The sequence below is a fragment of the Neophocaena asiaeorientalis genome, unplaced genomic scaffold, assembly GCF_003031525.2.
Source record: "Neophocaena asiaeorientalis asiaeorientalis breed wild unplaced genomic scaffold, Neophocaena_asiaeorientalis_V1.1 scaffold192, whole genome shotgun sequence".
Taxonomy (NCBI): Eukaryota; Metazoa; Chordata; class Mammalia; order Artiodactyla; family Phocoenidae; genus Neophocaena; species Neophocaena asiaeorientalis.
Window position 1 is genome coordinate 848,559 of NW_020185326.1, and position 14,799 is coordinate 863,357.

Genomic DNA, 14,799 nt, shown 5'->3' on the forward strand with positions numbered 1-14,799 from the left:
TATGGCTGTTAGCATTTGCCTTATAGATTGAGGTGCTCCTGTGTTGGGTGCATAAGTATTTACAATTGTTATATCTTCTTCTTGGATTGATCCCTGGATCATTCTGTAGTGTCCTTCTTTGTCTCTTGTAATAGTCTTTGTTTTAAAGTCTATTTTTTCTGATATGAGAATTGCTAATCTGGCTTTATTTTGATTTCCATTTGCATGGGATATCTTTTTCCATCCTCTCACTTTCAGTCTGTATGTGCCTCTAGGTCTGAAGTGGTCTCTTGTAGACAGCATATATACACATCTTGATTTTGTATACATTCATCCAGTCTGTGTCTTTGGTTGGAGCATTTAATCCATTTACATTTAAGGTAATTATCAATATGTATGTTCCTATTACCTTTTTCTTAATTGTTTTTGGTTTGTTATTGTAGGTCTTTTCCTTCTCTTGTGTTTCCTGCCTAGAGAAGTTCCTTTAGCATTTGTTGTAAAGCTGGTTTGGTGGTGCTGAATTCTCTTAGCATTTGCTTGTCTGTAAAGGTTTTAATTTCTCCGTCAAATCTGAGTGAGATCTTTGCTGGGTAGAGTAATCTTGGTTGTAGTTTTTTCTCCTTCATCACTTTAAATGTGTCCTCCCACTCCCTTCTGGCCTGCAGAGTTTCTGCTGAAAGGTCAGCTGTTAACCTTATGGAGATTCCCTTGTGTGTTATTTGTTGTTTTCCCTTGCTGCTTTTAATATTTTTTCTTTGTATTTAATTTTTGATAGTTTGATTAATATGTGTCTTGTCATGTTTCTCCTTGGGTTTATCCTATATGGGACTCTCTGTGCTTCCTGGAGTTGATTAACTATTTCCTTTCCCATATTAGGGAAGTTTTCAACTATAATCTCTTCAAATATTTTCTCAGCCTCTTTCTTTGCTCTTCTTCTTCTGGGACCCCATAATTCGAATGTTGGTGCATTTAATGTTGTCCCAGAGTTCACTGAGACTGTCCTCAATTCTTTTCATTCAGTTTTCTTTATTCTGCTCTGCATTAGTTATGTCCACTATTTTATCTTCCAGGTCACTTATCCGTTCTTCTGCCTCAGTTATTCTGCTATTGATCCTTTTAATTTCATTTATTGTGTTGTTCATCACTGTTTGTTTGCTCTTTAGTTCTTCTAGGTCCTTGTTAAATGTTTCTTGTATTTTCTCCATTCTCTTTCCAAAATTTTGGATCCTCTTTACTATTATTCTGAATTCTTTTTCAGGTAGACTGCCTATTTCCTCTTCATTTGTTAGGTCTGGTGGGTTTTTATCTTGCTCCTTCATCTGCAGTGTGTTTTTCTGTCTTCTCATTTTGCTTACCTTACTGTGTTTGGGGTCTCCTTTTTGCTGGCTGCAGGTTCGTAGTTCCCATTGTTTTTGGTGTCTGTCCCCAATGGCTAAGTTTGGTTCAGTGGGTTGTGTAGGCTTCCTGGTGGAGGGGACTAGTGCCTGTGTTCTGGTGGATGAGGCTAGATCTTGTCTTTCTGGTGGGCATGTCTACGTCTGGTGGTGTGTTTTGGGGTGTCTGTGAACTTACTATGATTTTAGGCAGCCTTTCTGCTAATGGATGGGGTTGTCTTCCTGTGTTGCTAGTTGTTTGGCATAGGGTGTCCAGCACTGTAGCTTGCTGGTCGTTGAGTCGAGCTGGGTTTTGGCATTGAGATGGAGATCTCTGGGAGATTTTTGCCATTTAATATTACCTGGAGCTTGGTCTGTTGTGGACCAGTGTCCTGAACTTCGCTCTTCCTCCTCAGAGGCACAGCCCTGATGTCTGGCTGGAGCACCAAGAGCCTGTCATGCACATCGCTCAGAATAAAAGGGGGGAAAAAAGAAAGAAGAAGATAAAATAAAGTAAGATAAAGTAAAATCAAAAATAATTTTATAAAATATTTTTTTAAAGTAATAAAAAAAGAAAAAGAAAGAAGGGAGCAACCAAACCAAAAAACAAATCTACCAGTGATAGCAAGTACTAAAAACTACACACAAAAAAAGGGCAAACAGAACCCTAGGACAAATGGTAAAAGCAAAGCTATACAGACAAAATCACACACAGAAGCATACACATACTCAAAAAAAGAGAAAAAGGGAAATATATATATATCCTTGCTCCCAAATTCCATCTCCTCATTTTGGGATGATTCGTTGTCTATTCATGTATTCCACAGATGCAGGGTACATCAAGTTGATGTCGAGGTTTAATCTGCTGCTCCTGAGGCTGCTGGAAGAAATTTCCCTTTCTCTTCTTTGTTCTCACAGCTTCTGGGGTTCAGGTTTGGATTTGGACCCGCCTCTGCGTATAGGGCACCTGAGAGCATCTCTTCTTTGCTCAGACAGGGTGGGGTTAAAGGAGCAGCTGATCTGGGGGCTCTGGCTCATTCAGGCTGGGGGGAGGGAGGGGTACGGATGCAGGGCGAGCCTGCGGTGGCAGAGGCCAGAGTGACGTTGCAGCAGCCTGAGGCGCGCTGTGCGTTCTCCCAGGGAAGTTGTCCCTGGATCATGGGACCCTGGCAGTGGCGGGTTGCACAGGCTCTCGGGAGGGGAGGTGGGGATAGTGACCTGTGCTCGCACAGGCTTCTTGGTGGCTGCAGCAGCAGCCTTAGCATCGCATGCCAGTCTCTGGGGTCCACGCTGACAGCCATGGCTCGCGCCCGTCTCTGAAGCTCCTTTAAGTGGGCGCTCTTAATCCCCTCTCCTCGCACACCAGGAAACAAAGAGGGAAGAAAAAGTCTCTTGGCTCTTCGGCAGCTCCAGACTTTTTCTGGGACTCCCAGCTAGCTGTGGCGAGCTAGCCCCCTTCAGGCTGTGTTCACGCAGCCAACCCGAGTCCTCTACCTGGGAATTGACCTCCGAAGCTCAAGCCTCAGCTCCCAGCCCCTGCTTGTCCCGGAAGGTGAGCAGACAAGCCTCTCAGGCTGGTGAGTGCTGGTCGGCACCAATCCTGTGTGTGGGAATCTCCCCGCTTTGCCCTCCGCACCCCTGTTGCTGTGTTCTCCTCCACGGCTCCGAAGCTTCCCCCCTCCGCCACCTGCAGTCTCCGCCTGCGAAGCGGCTTCCTAGTGTGTGGAAGCCTTTCCTCCTTCACAGCTCCCTCCTACTGGTGCAGGTCCCATGCCTATTCTTTTGTCTCTGTTTCTTTTTTCTTTTGCCCTACCCAGGTACATGGTGGGTTTCTTGCCTTTTGGGAGGTCTGAGGTCTTCTGCCAGTGTTCAGTAGGTGTTCTGTAGGAGTTGTTCACATGTACATGTATTTCTGATGTATTTGTGGGGAGGAAGGTGATCTCCACGTCTTACTCTTCCTCCATCTTGAAGCCGTCTCCCCTACCTAATTTCTTCTGTAACCTTTTCGTTCCATGACTCAAATTTTTATCCTTCCATTGTCAGTTAATTAATTAGTATCTGATCTATCACAACTGTCAATAGCTTTTCCTCATCCTATCCATTCTCCACAGTTATTGTTCATGTTTATCATTCTTCTTGAAACCTTTAGTGACTTCACTTGAAGGATATCAATTTCTCAGTGGGACTTCAGAGAATATCCCAATTTCCTCTTCTAGTTTAACTTTTTAAGATCCTCTTAGGTTGTACTCTTTACCAGTCTTTAAAGATATCATCCTCCATTTTCTTTCAAAATTCCAATTTTATTATATAGTTTAGTTTCCACTAAAACACATTTGTCAGATTATATTTTCTAATTAATAGTATGTCACTAGTTCATCCCTTAGTAATTGCTGTTACTCTACCTCTTTTGACCTATTCTTCATCTCTTATTCTAAAATCATTCTTCCACATGATGACACTTCTTTGTAACACTCCTGACACCAATATTCTCTCCCTCCTCAGAAATTCTGTAATTACTTGTGCTGAAAACATGTGTCTATATCTCTTTCTGTCTAGAATGGAAATATCTTGAGAACAGGAATACAGCCATTATTGTTTCTACTCTGTCTTCTAAAATAATATATGTTCATTTAACTGTGATCTCTCTATGGTATGGATAAATTAATGTTTTAGTAAAATGTGTAGAATTTACTTATTGTGGGGATTCAGTTCTTCTCATCTTAAGTTAAAAAGTAACCTCAGATGTGGAAATTGTTTACTGTGATTTTCTGTGATCTAACTAATATGTGTATTAATTCTCTCAGTACCCAGAGCAGAACACATCTATTAAGCAGTGTATTTACTGAATAGTTTCTGCTTTTAAATGGAGGTTTTGAATTTGTAAACTATTTATTTCATTATCATTCTAGGGTAGTCAAGTAAATACGTATTTGTTTGTTTTGTTCAATTTTTGTAAAAACAGTTTAGTCTTACCATAGCAAAAAGTAAAAGACAAAATTAAATGGGATTGAAAGACAGAAGCAGCAGGACTCAAGCATCTGGCTTGCTTTTTTTACGGTCTAGATATTGAGGGTTCAATGAATTAACTCATTAGCGAAAAGTCCTTGTTCAGAATGGCTTGCCATGGCTCCTATTCCCATGTGCATGCTTTGGAGCCATGTAGCTGAGAATAGGATGTTTTGCCACTTGTAGAACAAAATCTTTTTGGATAAAGGCCAAGAGAAATCCATGCTGGGATTCACACCCTATGCCAACCACAGTGGAAGGGTAAATGCTCGTGATCAGAGTTGCCTCTCAATGCCAAAAGTGTAATAAGAGGCTGTGAAGCAGTGAAAATCAGTCTACATGGTGGGCCTAGCAGGAATGAAAATCTAGCCCTTAAAAGAGTGACTCTGACATTCCAGCTTCAATCTAATAGAATCTAACTGTGCACCAACGTATGTGGCAGAAGAAACATTACTTTAATCTTCATTAGTCATTTTATTAATTATAAGTCTGTAATGAATTATGCAGTCCTCATTGGTGTAGTTATATTTTTCTTGAGGAGTTTGACTGCAAACTTCAGCAAAGGTGCTGACCTTCAGTACGCAAAAAATTATTAGTTTCATCATGAGTAATACTGAAAATGTTTGTCAGATATGAATTAAAAGCAGTATCTATAATGCAAAGAACTGATACAACTTAGTAAACTAAATATTCTTTAAAAAGTAAATTTTTAAAAGTGCTTTGTTTTGTTTAAATTGTATTACAAGAGCTTTCTTGGCATATGACAGCATTGAATCTATTAGGAGAATGGATAGAGGAATTCACTAGAAGCTTTTCACTACACATTCCATTATTAAAGCATTTACTATAAATACTGTGGCTTTGTGATTCTGTGTGCCTATAATATTGCCTTGTAAATGAAGATCTTATTATTTAAATGCATTTTAAAATTCTGATGAATAAGTACTTAGAGTAATGGAGTTGTATCCCAAGTTATTGGCATACTAAAGATACTAAAAGAAAATTATTGAAGGTATTGACTACCCTATATGGTGTTTAATAGATTGTATTTCCACCAGAAAAATAAATCCATTTGCCTTGTATTCTTGGGAAACCACTAGTTTCTGGCCCTATGGGACTCACAGTTGACCCAAAGATATATTTGTAGGACTTATTCTTCTGAGAGCACTTTAAGTGAGTCTGAGATAGAGAAGACACTCAAAAAACATGTTAAATTATTGTATAGCTTAAATTATAATATATATTGCACTTCTGTTTTGAATGTGGCAAATATTTACATTAATCAACTTATAAACTTTTAAACATTGTTTCTATATTCAAAAAGGAAGTTTAAAATTTGATTAAATATTCCTCAGGTTAAAAGAATCAGAACAGGTTCTATTATAGGACAACTTTCAGAACCAACAGAGTTTCAGCAAGATCGTTAAGTACGCTTATTTTTAGAGGTTTAGGGATTGCTGATCAGTAGAATTGCAGTTACCTTTCTCCTAGACTCTCACAGTCATCTTCAACAGGAGTAGCACAGTTTTAATATAACTGAGCTTTCCAGAAAAGGCAACTACAAAATAATAAGTCTATTGCACTCTTTTTGTTGATGTTGTTCAGATCTTTTTAAACAGTTGTCCACCATTGTAGAAAATTATACTATTGATGGCAATGTTACTTGTGTATTAGTGTACCTATGCACTAGTTACTTGGCATTAAAACTGCCAATTTAATGCAACACACCAATATCTGTCTGCATTTCTAATTGTTGGATTCCAAGTGAGTCGGCTTACATAGGAGCATCTGACTGCTTCGTTGTGATAATGCATTTATGTATTAAAACAAATTATTATAACTTTATTTTCTTCTATTTCTCTTCTGCATTACAGTTAAGTGATGTATCAATCAATTGTATTCGTTTATGAGGCAAGTAAGCCATATTGTCTGTGAAGTTCAAGTAGTAAAATTTTTTTTAAAAGAGTTGTGTCTGATAAGGCTGAAAATCACTGGCCTAGGAAATTCAAAGAAGGTCATACTAGTCAATTTTATTTTTCAAACTATTGTACATTCCCCCAAGGATCTAATTTACCATACACATTGAATTTGCTGTGAGAAGTTAAACATGATTCATATTACAATAGATATAATGAATATTGAATGAATAACAAATGAAAATAGTGCTCAAGGTTGCAGAAGGATGAATTTTGCTCCTGGAAATAAGAATCAGTGAATATAAGACAGTTATTAAGTGCATCAAAATTTTAAAGCTCCGAGAAAGCAAAATGATAACTAAGAAAATAAGAGTGAATTACAGGGGAAAATGATATATGAAGTTGTGAAAATGTGGTGAGTTAGAATGCCAAAGATACATCGTGTGTGTGTGTTTGTGTGCCTTTGTGTGTCTGTGTGTGGGTTTGCCTGAACTTAGGAAAATTAGATTGGTGAGTCATTTTTTATATCTACTACAGCAGGAAAAAAAATGATCCTACCATGAAGAAAAAAAATTAGAAGTAACTTCTGTAACTCCATTACATCATTCATGTAAGGACTATGAATTCACAACTAGTGTGAGTAATATCATGATTTTTTTTTTTCAATAAGAGCTCCAGAAAACAGAGCTTGCTCTCAGTTTCTGGTAGTGAAAGTAAATTTTCTTTTCCATCTTGTTTTTTATCATTGGAAAAGAACAAGAAATGATGATGTTCTAGGGTGTAACTTTGGTTTTGGCTAGAGAAAAAAAAAAAAACAGTAAAATACAAATAATATGTCAGTGTTGCAGAATAAGGTGCTGAGGCTAAAGCTGTGATATGGATGTTATGCTGACTTCCAGATAAAGGAAAGAGTTCAGATTCCAGCAAAGGGTTGATTCTGGAGGAGAGTGATTCATGACTAATGGCCTTTCATTTATCAAAATACTGAAGTGTAAGCTATTAGTAGGACAGATAGCAGAAAGCTCAAAAGGACTACATGATTAAAATTCTTGTAGTGTATCCAAGGACATGAATGATGAGAATGCATATTTCAAAGAGTGAGATTGTCTATAAGTTTTATTTTCCTTATATAATCTGCTGATAGTAAATGACATGATATGACACAGTTTATTTTATTAAACTATTTTGTTGTGTTATGACTGGACATGGGAGTGGGAAAACTTAAATGTATACATGCGCACATTTATTCAATCTGCTGATCTGCCGTGCGGAAGCACATACTGAGGGAAAATGTCTGCCTCCAAAGAAATCCAAACAGCAGCAACACCTATCATTTGTTAGTATCTACAGTGTACAGTGAGCTTCACACACTTATATCTCACGTAATTCTGAAAAGTTGGAATTCAGACACTCCTCTCTTTTAATCTGACGCCTATGGTCTTTTTTCTTTTATGAAAAGGGCATATCTGCACAAGAATTCCAGAGTTGTCAAATCTTATATCTTAAGCAACTGGAAGGATCTAATTAAAGGATCTAACTGCAAGATAAAATTTGTCAGAATATGCACTTACAATACTTTGCTTTAAAATACTCCCAGTGAGAAACATATGTTCTTAGCCTGGCTCATATATGGAATTTCATAAAAATGTAATGAAAGAATGGAAGAACAAATGAAGAATCCATAAAAAGAACACTTAGTTGCATAATATACTTACTGCTATATCATCTATATACTTTGAATATTTAAAGAAGCATACATGTGAGTACTTGGTATACATATTATTATATATCCAAACACACAATCAGCAATTTTTAAAAATTCTTCAAATAACTATATTTAAAAAATACCTTCCTAATGTATAAAAATATAATATCACTATTGTATATCTGAAGTTTACATATTGATTATAACTCAAAGAAAAAATAGCAGTGGTACAGTATGTCAGAGGCCTTATATCCCTTCTAATTTTTTCAAACTTCCATGAAACCGATTTCATAGCCTAGTAACTTTATTTTCATACATTACAATCACAATCTGCCTCAAACCACATATGGAATTAAAAACAGAACAAAACCAGCAAGCAAACAAAAAACCTGCTTTCTTACATTATTTATAGATGGGGGAGAGAAAATGGCAAGAATGTCTTTGTTGGCATCCCCTCACACAACCCTTTATACTTAACTCATATTAGCAATTGACCCTACAATGAAATTAATAAGGTATTTCTTTATGGTTCCCATAATTTGCATTCCTTCATTTTTCATTCTGTATCATCAGGTCCAACATTTTTTCCTGAATTTTTACGTGCATTATAGACAGGGTGTCCTAGTTAACACACTTCTGTCTGCAAATTCAGAATGGTATTGTTGCTGTTGTCCAGAAATTACAATATATGGTCATAACTCTTAATTTGGTTTAAACCAGGATTTCTGAAAACTTTACCTAGGTCATCATGACATGGAAATTCAGGATCAGAAGTGCCAAGTATTGGGAAAGAAAGTATTTATTAGAGTACACATGACCATATTGACTTTTTTATGAAAATTACAAAATAGGGACCATCATAATCACTAAAAGGCCAGTTTCTGTATATGTTCCTAATAATTTGTTTTTATTCCAATGATTATTAGAGAACTTATTCTCGGCTAATAATCTCCTGGTGTGATCTCCCAGTGAAATTATAGTTTATTGAGTTGAATTGAATTGAATTATCGATGTATCCTATACATTTTCTGACTATGATTTTGGGGGCCAATTTTTTTTCTCTACTTAAAGAGCCTCCTTTTAGCACCACCACCTTTCCAACATTTCTGAGTTTAGAGAATTAGCTTTTTCTCTCCCCTACAAAGCAATAGATCATTAAATGTATACTAGTTGAGTTACTGGAGCTTAAAGCTCTGTAAGATTGAGGTACACTCCATTGCCCATTCCATTCTTCGTAAGGCCAATTATCTAGAAAAATAAAATGCCTAACAAAGGTTATACACATATGATTAGCTCATGTTGCGTGTGATCTTTCCTTTTGTTCATTGGTTGATGACTCAAGAATTTTTTTTTTTTTTTTTGCGGTACGCGGGCCTCTCACTCTTGTGGCCTCTCCCGTTGCGGAGCACAGGCTCCGAACGTGCAGGCTCAGCGACCATGGCTCACGGGCCCAGCCTCTCCGCAGCATATGGGATCTTCCCAGCCTGGGGCACAAACCCGTGTCCCCTGCATCAGCAGGCGGACTCTCAACCACTGAGCCACCAGGGAAGCCCAGATGACTCAAGAATTTGTATGCTTCTATGTATACATGTCAAATATCATCCCTAAATCTGAGACTCTCAACTTTTTTTCCTAGCTCTTGGGACATCTTGACTACAAAGAGCTATAGTGGAATGACATCAAATTGTTAAACAGAGGCTACAAAAATAAAGGGAAAGGAAATTAAATTTAAATAAATTCAAACCAGAGAGGAAAAAAAGATCTAGAGTATGAAATTTTCTAGTTGGAATACAAAGCCATATGACATATAAAAATATTAAAATGAACCCTGCAAGGTTGGCTTGGTTTCTTATTAATTACCAGGACATATTTCACTTAGCACCGCCCGTGTTGCAAATGCCACATCTGCATATCTCTTCACAGTGATATTGCTTATGAATTGAAGACAATATGACTCCTTCTCCATCTCTATTTCTCTGTTTTCCTCATATCCACCACATGCTACTTCCATACCTAAACCTACTCAGATATTTTGAAAATTTCCCTTTCAGAAAGGAAAGTAAGTGGTGGCTTTAGTTTAGTCATGATTACTTTGTTGGAAATCTTTCCAATTTAGAAACCAGAAAATTGTTCATGATTTTTTTAGTTTAAAAGCTGAACAGCACTTTAATAACTTGTGGAAAGGACATTAGAGGGCACTGTAGCTCAACTTTCCATCCAATTAAAAGTCCTGGGTGGAATGGACAAGAAAAAGTGAAGTTCTTGCTTCTCTTTGATACTCTTGTAATGCTTCCTCTTCTAAAGCACTCAAAGAAGAGAAAAGTAGTCTTCAAGGGACCCTCTCAACTGTAGAAAAAATGTATACGTTCTGCCTAAGGGTCAGCAGCATGAGGACTTTTTCCTGCTTCTTGGATTTTGCTCTAACCTCGCTTCTGCTCCTCCACACATATCTGTATTAATAGATCCTCAAGCAAGTCATAGGCCCAGTTATACAATCTTAAAAAGTGTCCTTCCGTTTTGACTTCTGTCCCTGGACTTCACATTTCAGCAGGGAGTGGTGGGGGTTGTTTATTAATGAGATATGTTTGGCCCATGAGCTTGTAAATCTCTTAGTATCAAAAGGAATTTATTTAATCGTTCCCCTCAAATGATGGAATGTGTAAATGTTAAGCTTGGGTTAAATGATGCTATTAGCAGATGGCACTGCCACAGACATGTTTTACAACCTCTGACAAAGCCCTTAAGCCCATGAGCGATCTATAGCAAATCAGTAGATAATGTTTACATGATGTCTTTGAATAGGTCAAAGACGTGAAGATGAGCCATAACCTAGTTAGTACCCAGAGATGATTCTCAGTAAAGCTGAGAATCTCAGTAAAGCTGACTATCTGTGACCAGATAGTCACAGACAAATAACAGAATTTTCTTCTGCCCACTTCTCAAGTGCTGACACTTTTCTCTTAAATGTGAAAGGTCATTAGATTGCATTTTAGGAGTTGAAAAGGAGACATTCAGTCGAAGGAAATGATAGCCTAATGTAAGATATGTCATGCATATATTACTGCTTTGGCTGCCTTCTGCCGGTCCATACCTCACTGATTCCATTTGTACATTATACGTAGTACTAACCCTTGACTGATTAAATCTAAAAGGATGATCCTGAACGTAACCTATCTGAAAGAGCACATTTCCTTCCACAGAGATGTTAGATATAATTTTCATTTTCAAAGGCATTTCTTAAGATTATCATATTGGGTTTTCAAAATTCATTTTAGTCAAGTTATATTTTAAAAATAAATTACCAAATAGAAAAAAATATGTTTGCAGACATTGATTCAATGAGATGTTTTTATTCCATGTAAATAAAAATATTATATATATGGAATAAAGATTTAATATAGTATGTACATTTGCTAAATTTAATAATAAAACTAGTATGACTAAAAACAGATATTAGGGCTTCCCTGGAGGCACAGTGGTTAAGAGTCCGCCTGCCAATGCATGGGACACGGGTTCGAGCCCTGGTCCAGGAAGATCCCACATACCGCGTAACAACTAAGCCCGTGCGCCGCAACTACTGAGGCACAACTACTGAGTCTGCGCTCTAGACCCCGCGAGCCACAACTACTGAAGCCTGCGTGCCTAGAGCCCGTGCTCCGCAATAAGAGAAGCCACCACAATGAGAAGCCCATGCACCACAACGAAGAGTAGTCCCAGCTCGCCTCATCTAGAGAAAGCCCACGCACAGCAATGGAGACCCAACACAGCCAAAAATAATAAATAAATAAAATTTTAAAACCACAGATATTAACTTCATGCTTACCCAAAGATATTATTTTCCCTAAAAAAATGAAGTAGAGTAGATGACATAATGAAGCTGACCTTTATTATGTTGTTCACAGAGTTCTTTTGTTTAATGTAAAGTTCCACATAAAATCAATGCTTTACCTTACAACATATACTCCGGGCTAATTGCTATATATAATAGCATGACACCTAGTTAAAACACTTGTTATTTATGCACTGTGTATTCTTCTTCAGAGTAAATCTTTTTAGACTAGTTCAACATTATTAAACCACTTAATCTATTTGAGACTGATTAAAACAAAACTCTTGGAGAGGCATCTAAGATATAATGCTTCATATAGTCAAAAATATTTTTGTAACATTCAAATGTAAATCAGAGATTGGGTAATAAAAGGAGAAATGAAAATTCATCTTTTATCCATCTTTAATATGAACTACAGATAGTCTGGTGGTTTTTATTAACATTATTATTTTGATTAGCTCCACAGTATGTAATGTGAGTAGTATGATGTAATAGAAAGAACATAGGTTCGTGAGTCAAATAGTTCTGAGTTCATCATATATTAGCTTTATGATAAATACCTGCTTTAATGCTCAAAGGCTCAGTATCATTGTTTGTAAAAACATAAACTAGAATTCTGGTGAATATTAAATAGATGCTGAATGTAGAAGATTTCACAGTGTTGCATTTCAGCAATGATTTAAATAATGTAGCTTTATTCTATATCCTTATAATTACCTGGCTACTTAAAACATAACTTTTTTACCACACAATTCCATTAAAATAGTATCCTAGTCTGCTCACTTTCAAGAATATTACATTTTCAAATATATTTCCACATCATTTATTCTTTTTCTCACTTGCATAAAGTTAGAAAAATTAGAAATATAAAACTCATCACTGTTACATTTAAGCATATATCATTCTAGGTTTTTTTTCTGTTTTTCACCATTGAGAATGATGTTTGCTGTGGTTTGTTGTATATGGCCTTTATTATGTTGAGGTAGGTTCCCTCTATGCCCACTTTCTGGAGAGTTTTTATCATAAATTGGTGTTGAATTTTGTCAAAAGCTTTTTCTGCATCTGTTGAGATGATCATAAGGTTTTTCTTCTTCAATTTGTTAATATGGTGTATCACATTGATTGATTTGCATATATCGAAGAATCCTTGCATCCCTGGGATAAATCCCACTTGATCATGGTGTATGATACTTTTAATGTGTTGTTGGATTCTGTTTGCTAGTATTTTGTTGAGGATTTTTGCATCTATATTCATCAGTGATATTGGTCTGTAATTTTCTTTTTTCGTAGATTGTATATTAACGGATATATGTGGGACCTAGAAAAATGGTACAGATGAACCAGTTTACAGGGCAGAAATTGAGACACAGATGTACAGAACAAACGTATGGACACCAAGGAGGGAAAGTGGCAGGGGAGGTGGTGGTGGTGTGGTGAATTGGGAGATTGGGATTCACATATATGCACTATTATGTATAAAATGGATAACCAGTACAGAACCTGCTGTATAAAAAAATAAATAAAATTCAAAAGAAAAAAAAAGACAAGATGCACTAGACAAGGAGATGTTTTTATTCAGAGTTTTCCAGTAGGGAGAATGTTCATTAATGAGGACTATCTCAAAGAAAAGGAAGGGAGCCTAAGGTTTTGTAATGGCAGGTAAATAAGGAAATTTGTGTAAGAGTGGAGGTGGTCTTATCTAAGTCATTAGGAAAGAGTGGGAGTGGAACCTACCGAAGTTATATTGAGGGTAGGGAGGTTTTTACAGTTAGCACTTTTCCAGAACACACTAAACAGTGGAGAGGTGTCTTAACTATCATTCTTTTCCTGAAGTATAGAACTTGAATAAAATTGAACATTGTTAAGCCTCATCAACATAGGCATAAAAAAAAAGAACTTGTAAATTCATGGAAATGGGAAAGGCTGATATGGCTAATTTTGGTCAAAATAGCTGATCTTCTTAATTCAGCACCAAGATTACAGGAAATCAATGAAATATTTGCTCAGATATTAACTGTGTATTAGTAACTCAGCTCATAACTACAATGCATTAACACAACTGTGGCCAGAATGCATCAGCTAAAGGGTTCAACTGCAGTCCCATTATTATTTAAACTTCAATTCTATGGTATTAATAATTTCTTCAGGAGGATAGCAGGATTTAGCTCCCATTTCAGAATTTCCATCCCTATCTAGTATTTCAAGGGAATTACAGAGAAGGGAGAGAGTATGCTAGTTCACATAAAATTAACTGAATCTGTACAGTGGTTTGCAACCCAATATCACCTGATTCTGCATACCACCGTGCTTTGTCCACAGACCACTTGCCCAGACCACTCCCAGTTATCCCCACAGTCCTAAAACTACCATAACTCTTTCATAGTATTGCTACCAGTATGACACCACTTGTCACATACACAGAATTCGCCCTCAGTTTTTTTCCCACAGATCTGAATATACTGAGACACTTAACAAGACCTTACTGAAAGCTCAGGGAAAGTAGAAAAGCATTAACACTGGAGGGTAGCTTCAAACTGTTGAACTGAGGCTAATTCCTCTCTACTGAAGGCCACCTCACTGAATTGCTGATTCCAATGGTGTTGTTAAATAGTTTGAATATGTTTCCCAGTGGTAGGTCTGGTTCTCTTTCTTGCTTTCTGCTCAAACTCCTCAAGGAAATTTGCCTATAAAAGAGTGTCATAAGGGATGTTTCTTTTATGAAAACAACTGTCAGAATTAAATAGTTAATTCAGTCAAATCAAGTGTGGCATATTTAAAGCTGTTACTGGTCAATTACTCTGATATAATCCATATGGAATCTGTATGGCTCAACTTTCTATTTTCACCTTGCCCATTTCAGGGTTATATGAACCTATATCAATTTGGATATATGAAGGTAGTGAAGTATCACAACTTCAAAATCAGTGGCTAAACATAATATTTATGTCTCACTTAAATCACATGTCCTTTGAGGTCACCTCAGAATTCTCT